This window comes from Hippoglossus stenolepis, chromosome 16 (genome assembly GCF_022539355.2).
Source record: "Hippoglossus stenolepis isolate QCI-W04-F060 chromosome 16, HSTE1.2, whole genome shotgun sequence".
In the NCBI taxonomy this organism is placed as follows: Eukaryota; Metazoa; Chordata; class Actinopteri; order Pleuronectiformes; family Pleuronectidae; genus Hippoglossus; species Hippoglossus stenolepis.
In genome coordinates, this window is record NC_061498.1 from 16,061,974 (window position 1) to 16,075,519 (window position 13,546).

Consider the following 13,546-nt stretch of genomic DNA (forward strand, 5'->3'; position numbering starts at 1 on the left):
GAGCTTATCAACTGAGGCAGGTGAGTTGCTTGCAGGGAGGAGCCGGCACCAGAGGTCACGCCCAACCAGCACCACACACACTGTGATGGGAGACACACGGAGAGAGGACGAGCCAATAACACACAAACCATTCCGGGATTGGTTTTCCTTTTCCTTTTCTTTATAGACAATATGGTCAAGAAAAGCTGCTCATCAAGACAGTATGTGTAATATTATGCAATACAGATAAACTTGACTAATTGTTGGTAAAACCACCCTATAAATGCTGTCTTTGATATGGAGTAGCATCCAACCGAGGCACAATAACAGCACTGTTTCATATGTTTATCCATACCACCCACAGGTATTCCCTAAACTGTAAAACCTTGAGTTTTGCAAAAATCTACAAACCAGTCATTCCCCAAATAATTCATCTGGTTTTATGAGCTCTGAACTTATTTTTATAGAAAGCAGGCTGAAATGATCAGTAAGAACACACACACACACACAGTGTTAGTGTTTGTGAGACACACCTTCGCCTCTGTTTGGTTACAGATTACCAGGCATGGATTGCTTCCCTCTAATCAGCTCAGCCTTTTTCATCCTGGTGGGACTTTCTGTGTGATAACCAGACAAACAGCTCACACATGCACACACAAACATACATGTAGACATTTGCGTGGACAAATCAAGCCTTTCCCCTGCACACAGACGGTTGTATGAGCCACACTTGACAGCACGGTTGATGGGTAAACGACCCCAGGGCACTGACGCTGATCAGAGGCATCACACCAGCTTTTTAAAAACATTGCTCATTATATCTACAAAAGCAGGGGCAAGGTAAAGTGATCGCACATCGTCAAACTGAAGTTGACTTCACAGAACATTGTTGATATCACTTACACGACATGGAACAAACAAAACTCCTCTGAACAAACTAAGCACCGACTGTGGGACAAACAGGATCTGACGTTCAAGTGAAGTGTAACAATCAAGTTTTCTCTATTACTCCTGATGACTCCCAGAAAGTTAAGCCAAAGCATTTTGAACGCCCCCTGGTGGCTGGCTGCAGTGTAGGGGATAAACACCGCCTCCTTCACGGATGGGACATGAGCCAAACTGATAAATGCAAACTCCAAATTAGAATTTCTTTTCTCAAAGATGGTTTCTGTCATTTTAGGTATAACATGCTGTGACAAGGAGTTTTTCCAATATTTTCGTTGATATCTTGGAGAATAATGAAAATCTGCTTCTAGTGTAATGAAATGTGGTTTCCTAGAGGTGAAGGCTTTTTTTCAGCCACTGCATTGTAACAAACAGGACTAGAGACCTGTAGCTACAACCTACATGTGACTGAGAAACCTATGTGGCCTTAGCTATCAGGCTTGTTTATATTTAAAGGGACTGTTGGGCCTTGGCGGAGGTTTGCGCTCGACTGAGTGAAATTCTAATTAGTTAGTTGATGCTATATAAACGGGGTGAAACCTCATGATTGACAGCTGACACTGACATGTGATCGGTGGAGCATATATATCGGTGGGACCTCCATACTGCAGCTTCACACCACTATCACGTCTGTGCAGACTTTGGCTCGAAAACAATGTCAATGGTGCAAAGATCCTGTTTTTTTTTACTGGGAAGATGTGTTAGAAAGATGTGTGGGCAAGTCAGCAACAGGAGTGTTTCTGGTGAAGAAGGAGCTGTAAATATGCAGGAGTGCATGATAAGAAGTGAGGGAGGGATGTTTTCTGAGATAGAAAAGATAGATGGCAGCCAGTGAGTGTGATATGGAGCCCTCTCCTCAGGGCCGGGGATGCTGGGTACGCACAACACGACTTGCTGCCTCTGCACCGAGCAGTTTGTGTAGGGTGACAGCAAGCAGACAGCTCGCTATGCACCGCCGCGCACCTCAGTGCAGCGAATGGACCTGGAAATCAGTTTTATGATAGAGCATTATCTCCTGCATGTGTTAGGGGCCGAAACTATTAAACCGAGACAATCAAATACGGCTGTCTGGCGGTGTAAAGAATTATTTCCATTTCTCTCAGCTCTTCTCTGAATAAACTGTATTTGGGGGAAGTCATTATTCAGAAAGGAAGAGAATAGGAGACGGCCTACAGCGACTCGTCTCCCTCGACAAATCTTTAATACCTGAATCATCAAGCGTACAGAAAATACAATGACAAAAACAAACAAATAATAAAAATCCTATTGTTAAAGGATAGATTTTTCATAATAAACCTTATGTAATTTTGGATCAGGAACAAATAACATGCCTCATACCCATTCAGTTCAATTTCCTGTACCCAGAGGTAATTAAAGTCAAACTCCTCTGTCGTTCCTCCTGTCACAGATCCAACGTTCCATGAGATGCTCATCAACAATGCTTAGGTCTTCCTTGATTTGACCCTCAGGCTTCTGCTATTGTTCCCAGTGCCCGTTTGATTTTGGAGCAGATGTTCATGGATCCCAGAGGATGAATCCTGCGGATTTTGGTGATTAACAGACTTGTAATTTTGGGCCACCATGAGGTTGACATGTGGTTTTGGGTAAACAAGAACCATTGAATGGATTGCCATGTCATTTAACTCACACTCATATGGTCATGTTACTCCCTTTGGTGATCTCTCATCTACCACCATTTTCAGGTAGAATTTTTGGTTTATGACCAAATACTTGCAAAGTTTATAACATCAGTTTCAACTTTATACTGTATTTATTAGTATTTAGCATATGCTAACATGTTAAACTAAGAATGTTCGAACACAACTACAAAGCTCAAAGCAGCCCTCAGCTGAAGTAAAGCCTCACTAAGCCACTTGCATTGCTGTGAAGTGTGGGAGGATATTGAGCCTATCCCAGCATGCTCTGGTCATGAGGTGCTGTGTACAGGGCTGAAAAACACAGGTTAGCATTCTCACACTTAGATTCATACCTACGGGAGGGTTTCCAATTCATTCACCCTGCATGCCTCCCCATGCCTGTGGGAAGGAACCCATGCAGACAACTTAACAGGACAATAGGCAGCTCAGTGGCCTTTACAGAGCTAACCGAAATCCCATTTCCTACATGTCACTTCACCTATTAACACATCTGTCTGACTGAAGCAGGTTGTGCTGTATAGCCGGGACTGAGATGGAGCCAGCAGGCACATTTAGAGGATGGAGTCTATAGGGACATAGAACCACATGTACCGACTGATTTATAAGGGCTTTCTGCCGGAGAACGCACAAAAACAGTCAACAGCAGTGTGACGGGCAAGAATGACTGAACAAAAGGCAAAAAGGATCAGGCAGAAAACACAGACTGTGTATGTGTTTGTGAGAAACACTTTCACTTCTGTTTGATTACAAGGCAAAGCATGATTTCTCCCCTCTAATCATCTAGACTTCTTTTCATCCTGGTGGGACTTTGTATATGATAAACAACTCACACACACAAACAAACATATATTTACGCTTTTGCAAGGACAAATCAAGCCTTTGCTGTGCATAGAGATGCTTGTATAAACCACATTTGGCAGCAGGGTTGATGGCTGTTGATGAGTAAACTACCTCGGGGCACTGACGCTGATCAGAGGCAACACATCAGTGTTTTTTTTACATTCATGAAAAACAGGGCAAGGTTAATTCATCTGACGTCATCACACTGAATTGGTCTATATAGGACTAACTTCAAATATTACATGCGGAACAGAGGTCACACAACATACTGTACTCATAAAATAAAACAGGGTGCCAGTATAGTGCCATGTGGTACTCCAGTGTCACATGTGTTGTTTTGTCATTTTTATCTTAAAAATGGTTTATGAAATGTTTGTTTATTAGACTTTGTTTGATAGTACTGCATGCTTACCACACTGCTTTACAACAGTCAGCATGGCTTCCGTAACAAAACCTTTATTTAGACAAATAAGCATTTGTTGTCTACAACTGAAATTTGTTGAGTAACTTGGATGATTTGTTGTAGTTACAGAAAAGTTATCCAACACAGTAGCAATAGATGAGTATGAAATAAAGAATGTGACAGTTAATAGAAATTAAAAAAGGATCTTAAACTACTAATCTAGTGATATAATGACTATCTAGTGATAGTGACTATACAGATGTATCTAAGAACTTCTAGATATGTGTAATGTGCTTCCTGGCCACTTTCTCTGACTTGGAGTGACATCAATCTAAACAGAGAGACTTGAAAACTTAATAAATCATAAAAAGTCAATAAATACTTATAGTTTTCTCAGCTGTCATTGCAACAGTGCCCTTTAAAGTGATTGATCACCACAGTTCTTTTCAAACCCAACATGTTTAGTAAAAGTTTCAAGTATCTCCCATAAAACTTTTGAATTTAAAGTTGTTTGAAGAGTTGGACATGTGTTTCTTCACAGATTTCTGTAAGACATTTATTTTGAGTTTCTGTGAAATTTGCATAGCTCTGTTGCCCATGAATAACATGTTGACAATTCAAGTGGGGGGTTATTGATGTGCAAATATAAAATCCAGATCTACATCGAGCACGTTACCAGTATCTGTGGCTTTGTTGATTAGCTGGTGAGGAACAACCCCTCCTGCGGCCAATCAGGAACGCATGACAACAGATGTCATACAGGGAGAAAACCAGCACTAAACAATTCCAGAACATATATATATTCATGTATAAAGAACCTTTGATGCTTTAAAAAAACACACACGTGGCAATGGAAATCACAAAAGCTTGAAAACATTGTAAGTTATGATTTGTAAGTGAAAAGTGTTTTTGAATTCAAATAAATCTACCTATATATGCTAGGTTGAAAATTAGACGAATAACATATGTCATATATCCTATAATATATTAATGAGCATTTAACTAATGAAGATAAAGGTTATTGATTTTTAACGTGAGGTCGGTCATGTATGAAAGTTCATTACCTGTCATTAAGAGTAGACTCTCTGGATAAGCAGAAAACCCAGACATGCATTTAAGCTGACCATTCAGAGAACATCTAATAGATCTTATACATCTAATGGATAATTACTTCTCCTGTGGAAAACCACACACCGACCACAGCGTCTTTTACTGTTCCGAAAAGCCATGCTGAAACAATGCTGGATTCCACAACACGCTTGGCACGTCAACTTACAGCCATAAAAAAAAAGCTTTATTTTCCCACAAAAATCCTCGGCCGACTCTTCTTAATGAGAGATAAAGTGGTGATTAAAACTAAGAGAGTCTGCAGGATCCATTACGGGGTAAAGACCGTATGAGTTGAGATAAAAAAAACTGTCTCAAAAAATAACAGAGGTTTTTCTACTAAAAGAGAAAACACCTTCTGTCACCCTTGTGTCTTTGCAGGAAATGAAAGGTTTCACACAGCGGACACCCACACATACTAGAGGTGAACCCCCGAGCACTGGAGTAGATGTGCAGTCATCAATCAGAGCTCTGCGGCTTCACCGGCACCGTGAGGATGTGGGTGTGCCGAGAAGCGACGGGACTACGCAGCCCGAGCCTCTCCCTCTGAGAAACCCACAGAGTCAAACACAGGATATCTTATTTAATAGAGCCGTGCATTTGACAGTATTTATAACCTGTTACGCGACCAGAGAGAAAATGAAGTGCCTTTGTCTGTTCGCCACATGCCGCGCGGCAGAGGGTCAAGGTTTTGACAGATCAGGTAACAACAAGAGGTGTTGGGCGGCAAAGTAATGAATAGTTCAAGGTATTGAGTAGAGAGGACAATTCGGACTGTGGGCGTAGCAGTCAGAAAACTTGACACAAAGTGTGTCATGTTAAATCCCAGATGAGGTCATCAATCAGCGCTGCAGTGCGAGGGGGTCTGACAGCTGCTACATTAGACGGAGGGACGCAGGGATAGTCTGACGGAGAATATAACTGAGCTGCAACTGAAACAGAGCAGGATATTTTTCTTAAATCTCCTTTATTGTCGTGAACTTGTTCTTCTTTTTCCAGCCCCGTCTGTCCCATGTTCTCTTTCCTCCACTGCTGCCTCTCAGTGTCTCACTGAAGCCTTTCCTTCTGAGGGCATATCAACACATCTGTCTGGAGCAGTTAGCGTTTCCATCCATTCTTACGCCGTGTTTTCCTAAAGCGCCACTGGATCCCCGAGCAGCTCCGCTAGTTCTCCGCTTCCTTCTGGCCTCCCGCGGTAAATATCCACAGTGTGAAACTAAAGACCCCCGACTGACCACCACCTCATCGTAACCTGCCAAGACTCCCTCAACCACCCCCGTCTGATCAGATCAAGCTTGTGTTGTTACAGCATGGGAAGCAACGAGTAAGGGACAATTGGATTTCACTGTTGCTTACCGACTTTGCATGAACAGGTTGATCTATAAATGGACTCAATGAACATCTGTTAAGTCACAATTCCTTGTTAAAGCTTGCCACTCTTTGTGGGTTCTCTTAAACAAAATCTCTCTTTAACAGATGGAAAGCTAATGGTTTCCAAATGGCCTGACATAATTTCTCTGTGACTGTACAGGTACACGAAAATGAGTGAATTTATCACTGACTGCTCGGTAATCTGACATCACAGATAGTGTCAGTGCTTTGATGAATACTTTACTTCAATATTGATGTATTGATGACTACGCGTTGACCCGGTGTTTTTCTCTGTGAAAGAAAACCAGAGAATTTTCAAGCTACGAAGGCTCAAGCCCGAAACTAAAGGAGCACTCACCAGCCAATCATTTTTCTACTGGGCTGAGGGATTGGGTAAATTTGCAGATGCAGCTGCGCTCGTTGTTAGTCAGCCCACGTGGATCCACTCACCATCTTTATGGAAGCGCTCCTACTAAATTGTATTATATTAGACCCTGGCGTTCCTCCCCTCCCTTCCTCTCTGGTCTCACACTCGTCTTCTCTCCGAGCAGCACTTGGCTGATACTGAACACACTGAGCGGAGCGACTGTTCCTGCAGGACTTACATTTCAGGAGACACATTGACCAACTTCTCATCAGCAGGGGGGCAGGAATCCTGGACAAATGTGTTGGTGAGAAGTGGTAGGGATGAAATTGGCCGGCCTCCTGCTGCAACAGTAAATATGTCGAAATACCCAGAGGTACGATTCAGAGCACAAAACATACACAGTTAGGTTGTGCTTCGAGAGAGCACTTAAAATTGTATTATTGCTCTATGGTGTGTGGCTGGTAACTAAATGAGCGCTTGTTAGCTCTATTACCCTGGTGGTACTGGCACACAGTCTTAAACCTACAACAATCTAGGTTTTATGAGCCACAGAAATTGACTCCAAACAAGGTCCTCGCGATCAAGGTGCACCAACTCGAATTGAAACAAAGCAAAATCAGTCATTTTATTTAAAACTGGATTCATTAGAAAAAAGATTTTGAAGATTTCTGGAGTTAAAAACAGGCTGAGCAAAGACAATAGTGTTGTGGAAGTTTTCTGGAAGCTGGTGAAAGGAGAACTCCGGCAGCAGCTGATGTTTTATGCAGAAGGTTTTAATGTAGACTTGATGCATCAAGGAGACCAGAAGGTGGAACAATATACAAACGCTAACAGAGTAACATGAGCAACTGTCACCCCAAAGTCTGAAGATGTCTCCCACAGCCTCCCAGTATATCTCCCTCTACTTGTGTCACCCATTCTAATACCACATCCCTTAAAAGGCTAGAATTGCTGTAACTCTCGATGTTACATGTAGGTTTTCGCATCCTATTGGATAGTTAAGTCTAAATATGCATTCCTAAATCACATTGTGTCCTTACGTCTTGCCACTGGTGAAATACGCAAAAGAGTTAAAGTTGGTGAGAGTTGAAGTTGGTGCCTCTGTCTGGAGCATCTGAGTTAGATATGAAAGTCCCTCAACGTAGACACTACAGTGTACTGTTGGTTGGCCCTTTATCTTTAACCTGACCTTGGTTACTGCTTAGAGAGAGAAGGGAGTATGTGTGGAATTAGACAGGCACTATTCTCCTGTTCAGATATAATATACAATATACATAATATATAGTGGCATATAGAGTAATGTGTGGGGATGGACAGAAATTCCTCAACAATTAGGACACCCAATTGAAATTCCAGCTTAAAATGAAATTCCTTTTAACACGTTCCAAGGTGCACACGAATTTAATACAGTCTTAAAAGTTCAAAACTACATCTAGTCTAAAGAAAGACCTTATTGTAAAACGTAGTTGGCTTGCAGCCTTTAACATCTGGGATTGTGTGCTTTCCCACGTAAAACTTGTCAGTTGCAAGAGTGATGTGATAAATAGGAATATCAAAAACAGTGGTCCTCGGCTTCGCAGAGATGAGACAGATTTAAATCACTGCAGCCCGATGACATCAAAGTTGTCATGTGTCAGAAATTCAGGACCAAATTCTCACAATGCCCCGATCAACGTTTACAGATCAAACTAGAATGGCACTCAGTCAAGCGCATTCCTCTGCCAAGAACCAACAGTCCCCTTGAATTACATCAAGCTGCACCAAATCACACGCACTCATTGATATCAGTCCTCTAAACATGTCGTTTTTTTCTTCATCTAGATTCATGAATTAGTCCCTGAAAACGTGTTGTATTGCAATGTTAAAGAAAGTGAGAAAAAACAACAACTCCTGCATCCACACTTCTTTGTGCATCCACACTTCTTTGAGTTATCTCATGTCCCATTTTTTTAAGTTTTGTGGAAATCCAATCAAACAAACAAGCAAACAGTTGGGAGCGAAACCAGAACCTGCTTGACCATTTAAAAAATGACAATACAGCACAAAACGACTCAGAATGTATTGATTAAAATGAATTCCTTTGTTAACCACAAAACTAACCAAAAAGAAATGGGCAGAAGAGAAGAAAGCACAGAGGAACATAGAGTTAATATAGCACTGCATTTTCACTGTCTTTTTTCTTTGCCTTTATATCTCAGCACTGTGACTCAGCGTGTTCCCCTTGTCATGTCTCAAAAATAAGGAATACAACCTGACACTGAGATCTAAGTGGAACCATCTTGCACAGTGTGAAATGCTCTGAACCTGCACCATTGCACTTACTGCAGAGTGTAGGGACCTTTAAAGATGGAGGGAGAAGTTTTCTTTTCCCGTAGCTTAAAACAAAGCTGCAACTCATCGGAAAAAAAACCTGTCCAAACTTAATTTGTATTCAGCGCAAACTTCAATAACATTACGAGCTAAGGGCAATATAATGCACTGCTAATGCACAACATCACGATAACAGTAATATGTTACTGTCTGGCTTTAAATGTGTCTGCGTCGAGATTGGTGGCTTAATGTACTAAAGAGTCACATCGTGCACCGAGGACTGCATGCCCAGATTTAACAGTGAGTCTCGTAGAGCCGTTCTTCAGCCTGAAAATGAAGTGAGTCATCTATGAGTGCATCTGCTGAAAGAAGTTAATGCATCAGACAGCCGGGGGGGGGGACAAAGACCTGCGCTCCTTTCCATAGGGCCATCCAGGAGAGTGGACGTGTTCATTATAAATGCCACCCTCAAGATATCACTCCGACAAATCACAACTTGAGATTGCTCAGCACCATTTCCATTGTGAGCTTGGCTACAAATGCAAACAGTGCACTAATGGGTTGGGATGAAAGCATCTGTGCAGCAAAGAGCTCTCTATTTCTGTCCATAATGAGCTCAGTGATAGCAAAGTTAAGAACGTTAGTTATGTAAACTGCGCTTTCTGTTTGGCGTCTCTCGGCTGCGGGTCTATACTTAGGACGGTGCAGACATCTGATTTGAAAAATAAAAAGGTCAGTGAGGATTTATGGTGATAAACTTTATAGCTTGAATATGTAACATTCGGAAAACCCTTGTTATTAATGACATTGGTGGCTGTTGAGTGAACTGCACTGTATCCTGTTGCCAGGGATTACAAGTGGGCTCGCTCATTGTTGGTAGGCACAAACTAGCATCCTGGGCAATCGAGAGAAACAGGAACATGAAGGTTGGCCTGGGATGGAAATCCAGCCCTGTTTGGTGCTTAGTTCCAATTTAAGGATTTCCATGAGAAGAAGAAAGAGCTGCCAGACCATGTGGATGGTGAAGTTACAGCGAATGCATTGAAGGTAGTGGTGGTGATGGCATGATGCCCAGGACTTATCCTGAAACATGCAACAACACCCCGGTTGATAGGCACGAAGAGAAGGCCGGATAGGGACAGTACAACTTTTAGTTTTTAGATGATATTTGACTCTCCAGCACTGGAACAGTGATAAAAAAAGTTGACCCCACGTGAGTCACTCTGATGTACATGCTCAAAATCTCTGTTATTCTTACAAATAACAATGTGTTGCAGGTGTTTGCCATATCATGAGGGTCAAGGGTTCCTGCATCCACTGCTGTCATCATGGCTGATGTATTCTGCAGCTCGCAGACAGCAGATGCTCTCCTCTGCGTGGTGCCTCGGTACGGGGCAAGCTCGTCCTCACCTTCACCTCCATCCACTGACACTGCTCATCCACTCGTGAAATCCACTTTATCCAGGTAAAAACTGCAATATTTCACATCGAACTGCTCTCTTCAAATAAAGCTCCTATTGCTCTGGCCAAAACACTCACAAACAGCCACTAACATCTGGTGTTTTGTCTACACTGGGAACGGATACAATCGGCAGTCAGTCCCAGATCAAATGACTCTGCAGTAGACACAGGTTTTCATTGGTTCGGTTCCAATCGACACGTGACACCCTGGTGAAGGCGCTAATTTGGCAAGACAGCACCTCAGTTGTCAGTGGGGAGGCAAACCAGAAAGGCAAACTCCTCTTGCAGTGTTAAAGGAGTCAATCACCTTTTTCTCAAATGTTGGCGCTGGCTAATGTCATGATTTAACATTCAAACAATTAATAATGAAGTTATTGTTGCAGTTTGTTTGATGGACTCAAAGGTGAACAAAGAATGACACTGGGCTATTGTATCAACAAAGGGGAGATGGACAGAAATAGACCAAGTCAAGGTTCAAGTGGTTATCTGGCAGCATAAATAAACAACTGACAGCTTAACTAACTTTGAGGAAAATGGATCTTTGACTGTCAGTAATTTAAGCATGTTAGTGCAACACGGTCCCGAACATGATAGTTTTATAGTTTGTGCTGAAATAAAGGAAAAACTAGGATAAATGTAATATGGAAACATAAGCATTGTGCAATGAACTATGAAAATAAAGGTAAAGTACTTTTCTGATTAGATGCAGTCGGAGTGATCGTCAATCCCACCACTGTTACAAGCAATATTGTAATTAAAAGGACATGATGTGAAAATCGGCAGCTTGTCTTCAGAAGTGGTTTCATTAATACGTTAAACTCCAAATTGAACACAATTAAATCCTTTGCCTCTCCCCCTTCAAAAGGTACAAAGCTCTGAACCTGATTTCAATGACATAGTTTCCGAATCGTAAACGTTAAATCTGGTGGAAAACATTCGCAGTGGTACATTAGCATTAGGTGCAATCAAAGCGATCGGTTAACCACAGGCATCTCGGCTGGTTTGGAGGTAGATTCCTCTTTTACTGCAGATTGGGGAACAGTTTGTGATCCCACAAACGGCTGCACAGAGAAGTATTTACAGTTAGAGGGTAATTGACACAACAGACACACGGCAGCTGCTGGGAGGATGTTCAGATGTTATAGATAGATGGATGGATGGATGGATATGGTTAAAGATAGTAAATTCTTTCATTTGGAAGTTGATGACAGTAATGCAAGTTTGTTTTTCTTTTATCCTTTCTCCGCTCTTTTCTTTCTTTATCCTCTTGTTTTTTTCTCCCAGACATCTGTTCCTTGTCCTTTAATGATCCCCCGTCTTTTCTCCAGGAGCTGATTCGGGGGTCTCTATAGGGGTCTTTAAAGGATCTGAACCAGCTCCACTTGTTTGAATGTCTTGACAGTTAAACAAGATCAACACAAGACAACAGCAGGTTAGCGACTATGGCTGCAGTCGAAAAGTCAAAATGATCTCCTAGCACTATTCCTTCACACTATTTTCCTTTAAACCTACTTTACTACAGTGACTAAATCTGTGCTGTACATCTATATTTCCTGTTTAAAACAGAATGACACCTCACAAAATATGTTTTCAGCAGAGGCAACATTTAGTAAGTCAGCCACTCACAGGAAGGAAATTATTAAATAATATGAGGAAAACGTGGAGAAAACATTATATAAGTGAAGACTTTTTTGTGTACAATCGCAATACACAATTCTGCAACTCATGGGGATCAAATTTAACTTTTATATTTGTATTTAGTTGTGATGATGATACTTCCATGTTATTTTACTTTTACAGACTTTCCTAAGCAGCCCTATGTGAATCTGTCCTTATTTACAGTGGCACTATATTTAAATGTCACTCTCATGCGATTGCTTAATGTAAATTTTGTGTGTGTGTGTGTGTGTGTGTGTGTGTGTGTGTGTGTGTGTATGTGTGTGTGTGTGTGTGTGTGTGTGTGTGTGTGTGTGTGTGTGTGTGTGTGTGTGTGTGTGTGTGTGTGTGTGTGTGTGTGCGCGCAATCAGTCTAATAGTTGAAACATTTCCCTCGAAACCAGAAATGAAAACCTCATGGTGGTGCATGAGAAAAAAGCCAGGGGGATTCCTAAACTCCCAGATTGTGTTTTAATAAAAAAAGTCTTTAGTCTAAAGTAAAACTGCTAAATCAGCACACCAGCACACAGATGTGTCTGAACACACACAGGCAAAAGGTCGAGCCCTTATAAATCTTATTTGACATGGAATTAGCAGACAGGCTGTGTTGTCACAGAGGAAACAGTCTGGATGGTCTGACAGGAGCACACAACTGCACATAGAGTCACAGCAGGTGTTGCAGCTCCAGTTGGGGGAGAAAGAAACCAAACCATGTCAGGTGTCAGGCTCCGACGGGCTCAGAAATACCACAACTTTTATCCCCAGTGGGGCCAATTCATCTTCGGTAACTGTGAGGTCTCTACCAGGCCCTGCTCCCACTGCTGCGACTTTTCAGCTGTCCAAATTGATTACACAATCGTTTAATAGGCACCAGCTGTCAGGAGAAATAGGAACATAATCAGGTTTTTAAATGGTGGTTATGTGAATCAGTTTTGTTCCATCTTATATCTTTGTTTTCAATCCCTGCTTTTTATTAACTCCACCGAGCAGAATATGTTTTCACCCCTGTCTGTTGGTTTGTTTGTGAGCAGGATTATGCAAAAACTCTAAACAGATTTCCTTGAAGCTTGGTGGAAGGATGTGGTGTGGGTCAGGAAAGAACCCATTTAATTTAGGTGCAGATCCGTATCAGGGGGTGGATCCAGGAATGTTTCCCACACTTTCTTTAACATTGCAAGACAGGCCAATTGTTTTTAAACATAGTCCTCTGTCAGAGAATTCAAAATACTGATATTTATGAGTGTGTGCAATTTGGTGCAGATCTTAATAAAAATCTTAGTGATATTCTAGTTTATTCAGGTTTATCAATCAGTTTTCCTCCATTTCTAGGAAGGCGTTTATCCATTTTTCAACATCATTTGTTTGTGTTCCACTTTACTTCACCAAGAAAAAAAAGGCACGCCGTAATATTAGTATGATTCTTTCCTTCCCTCACTAAATTGGAAAACA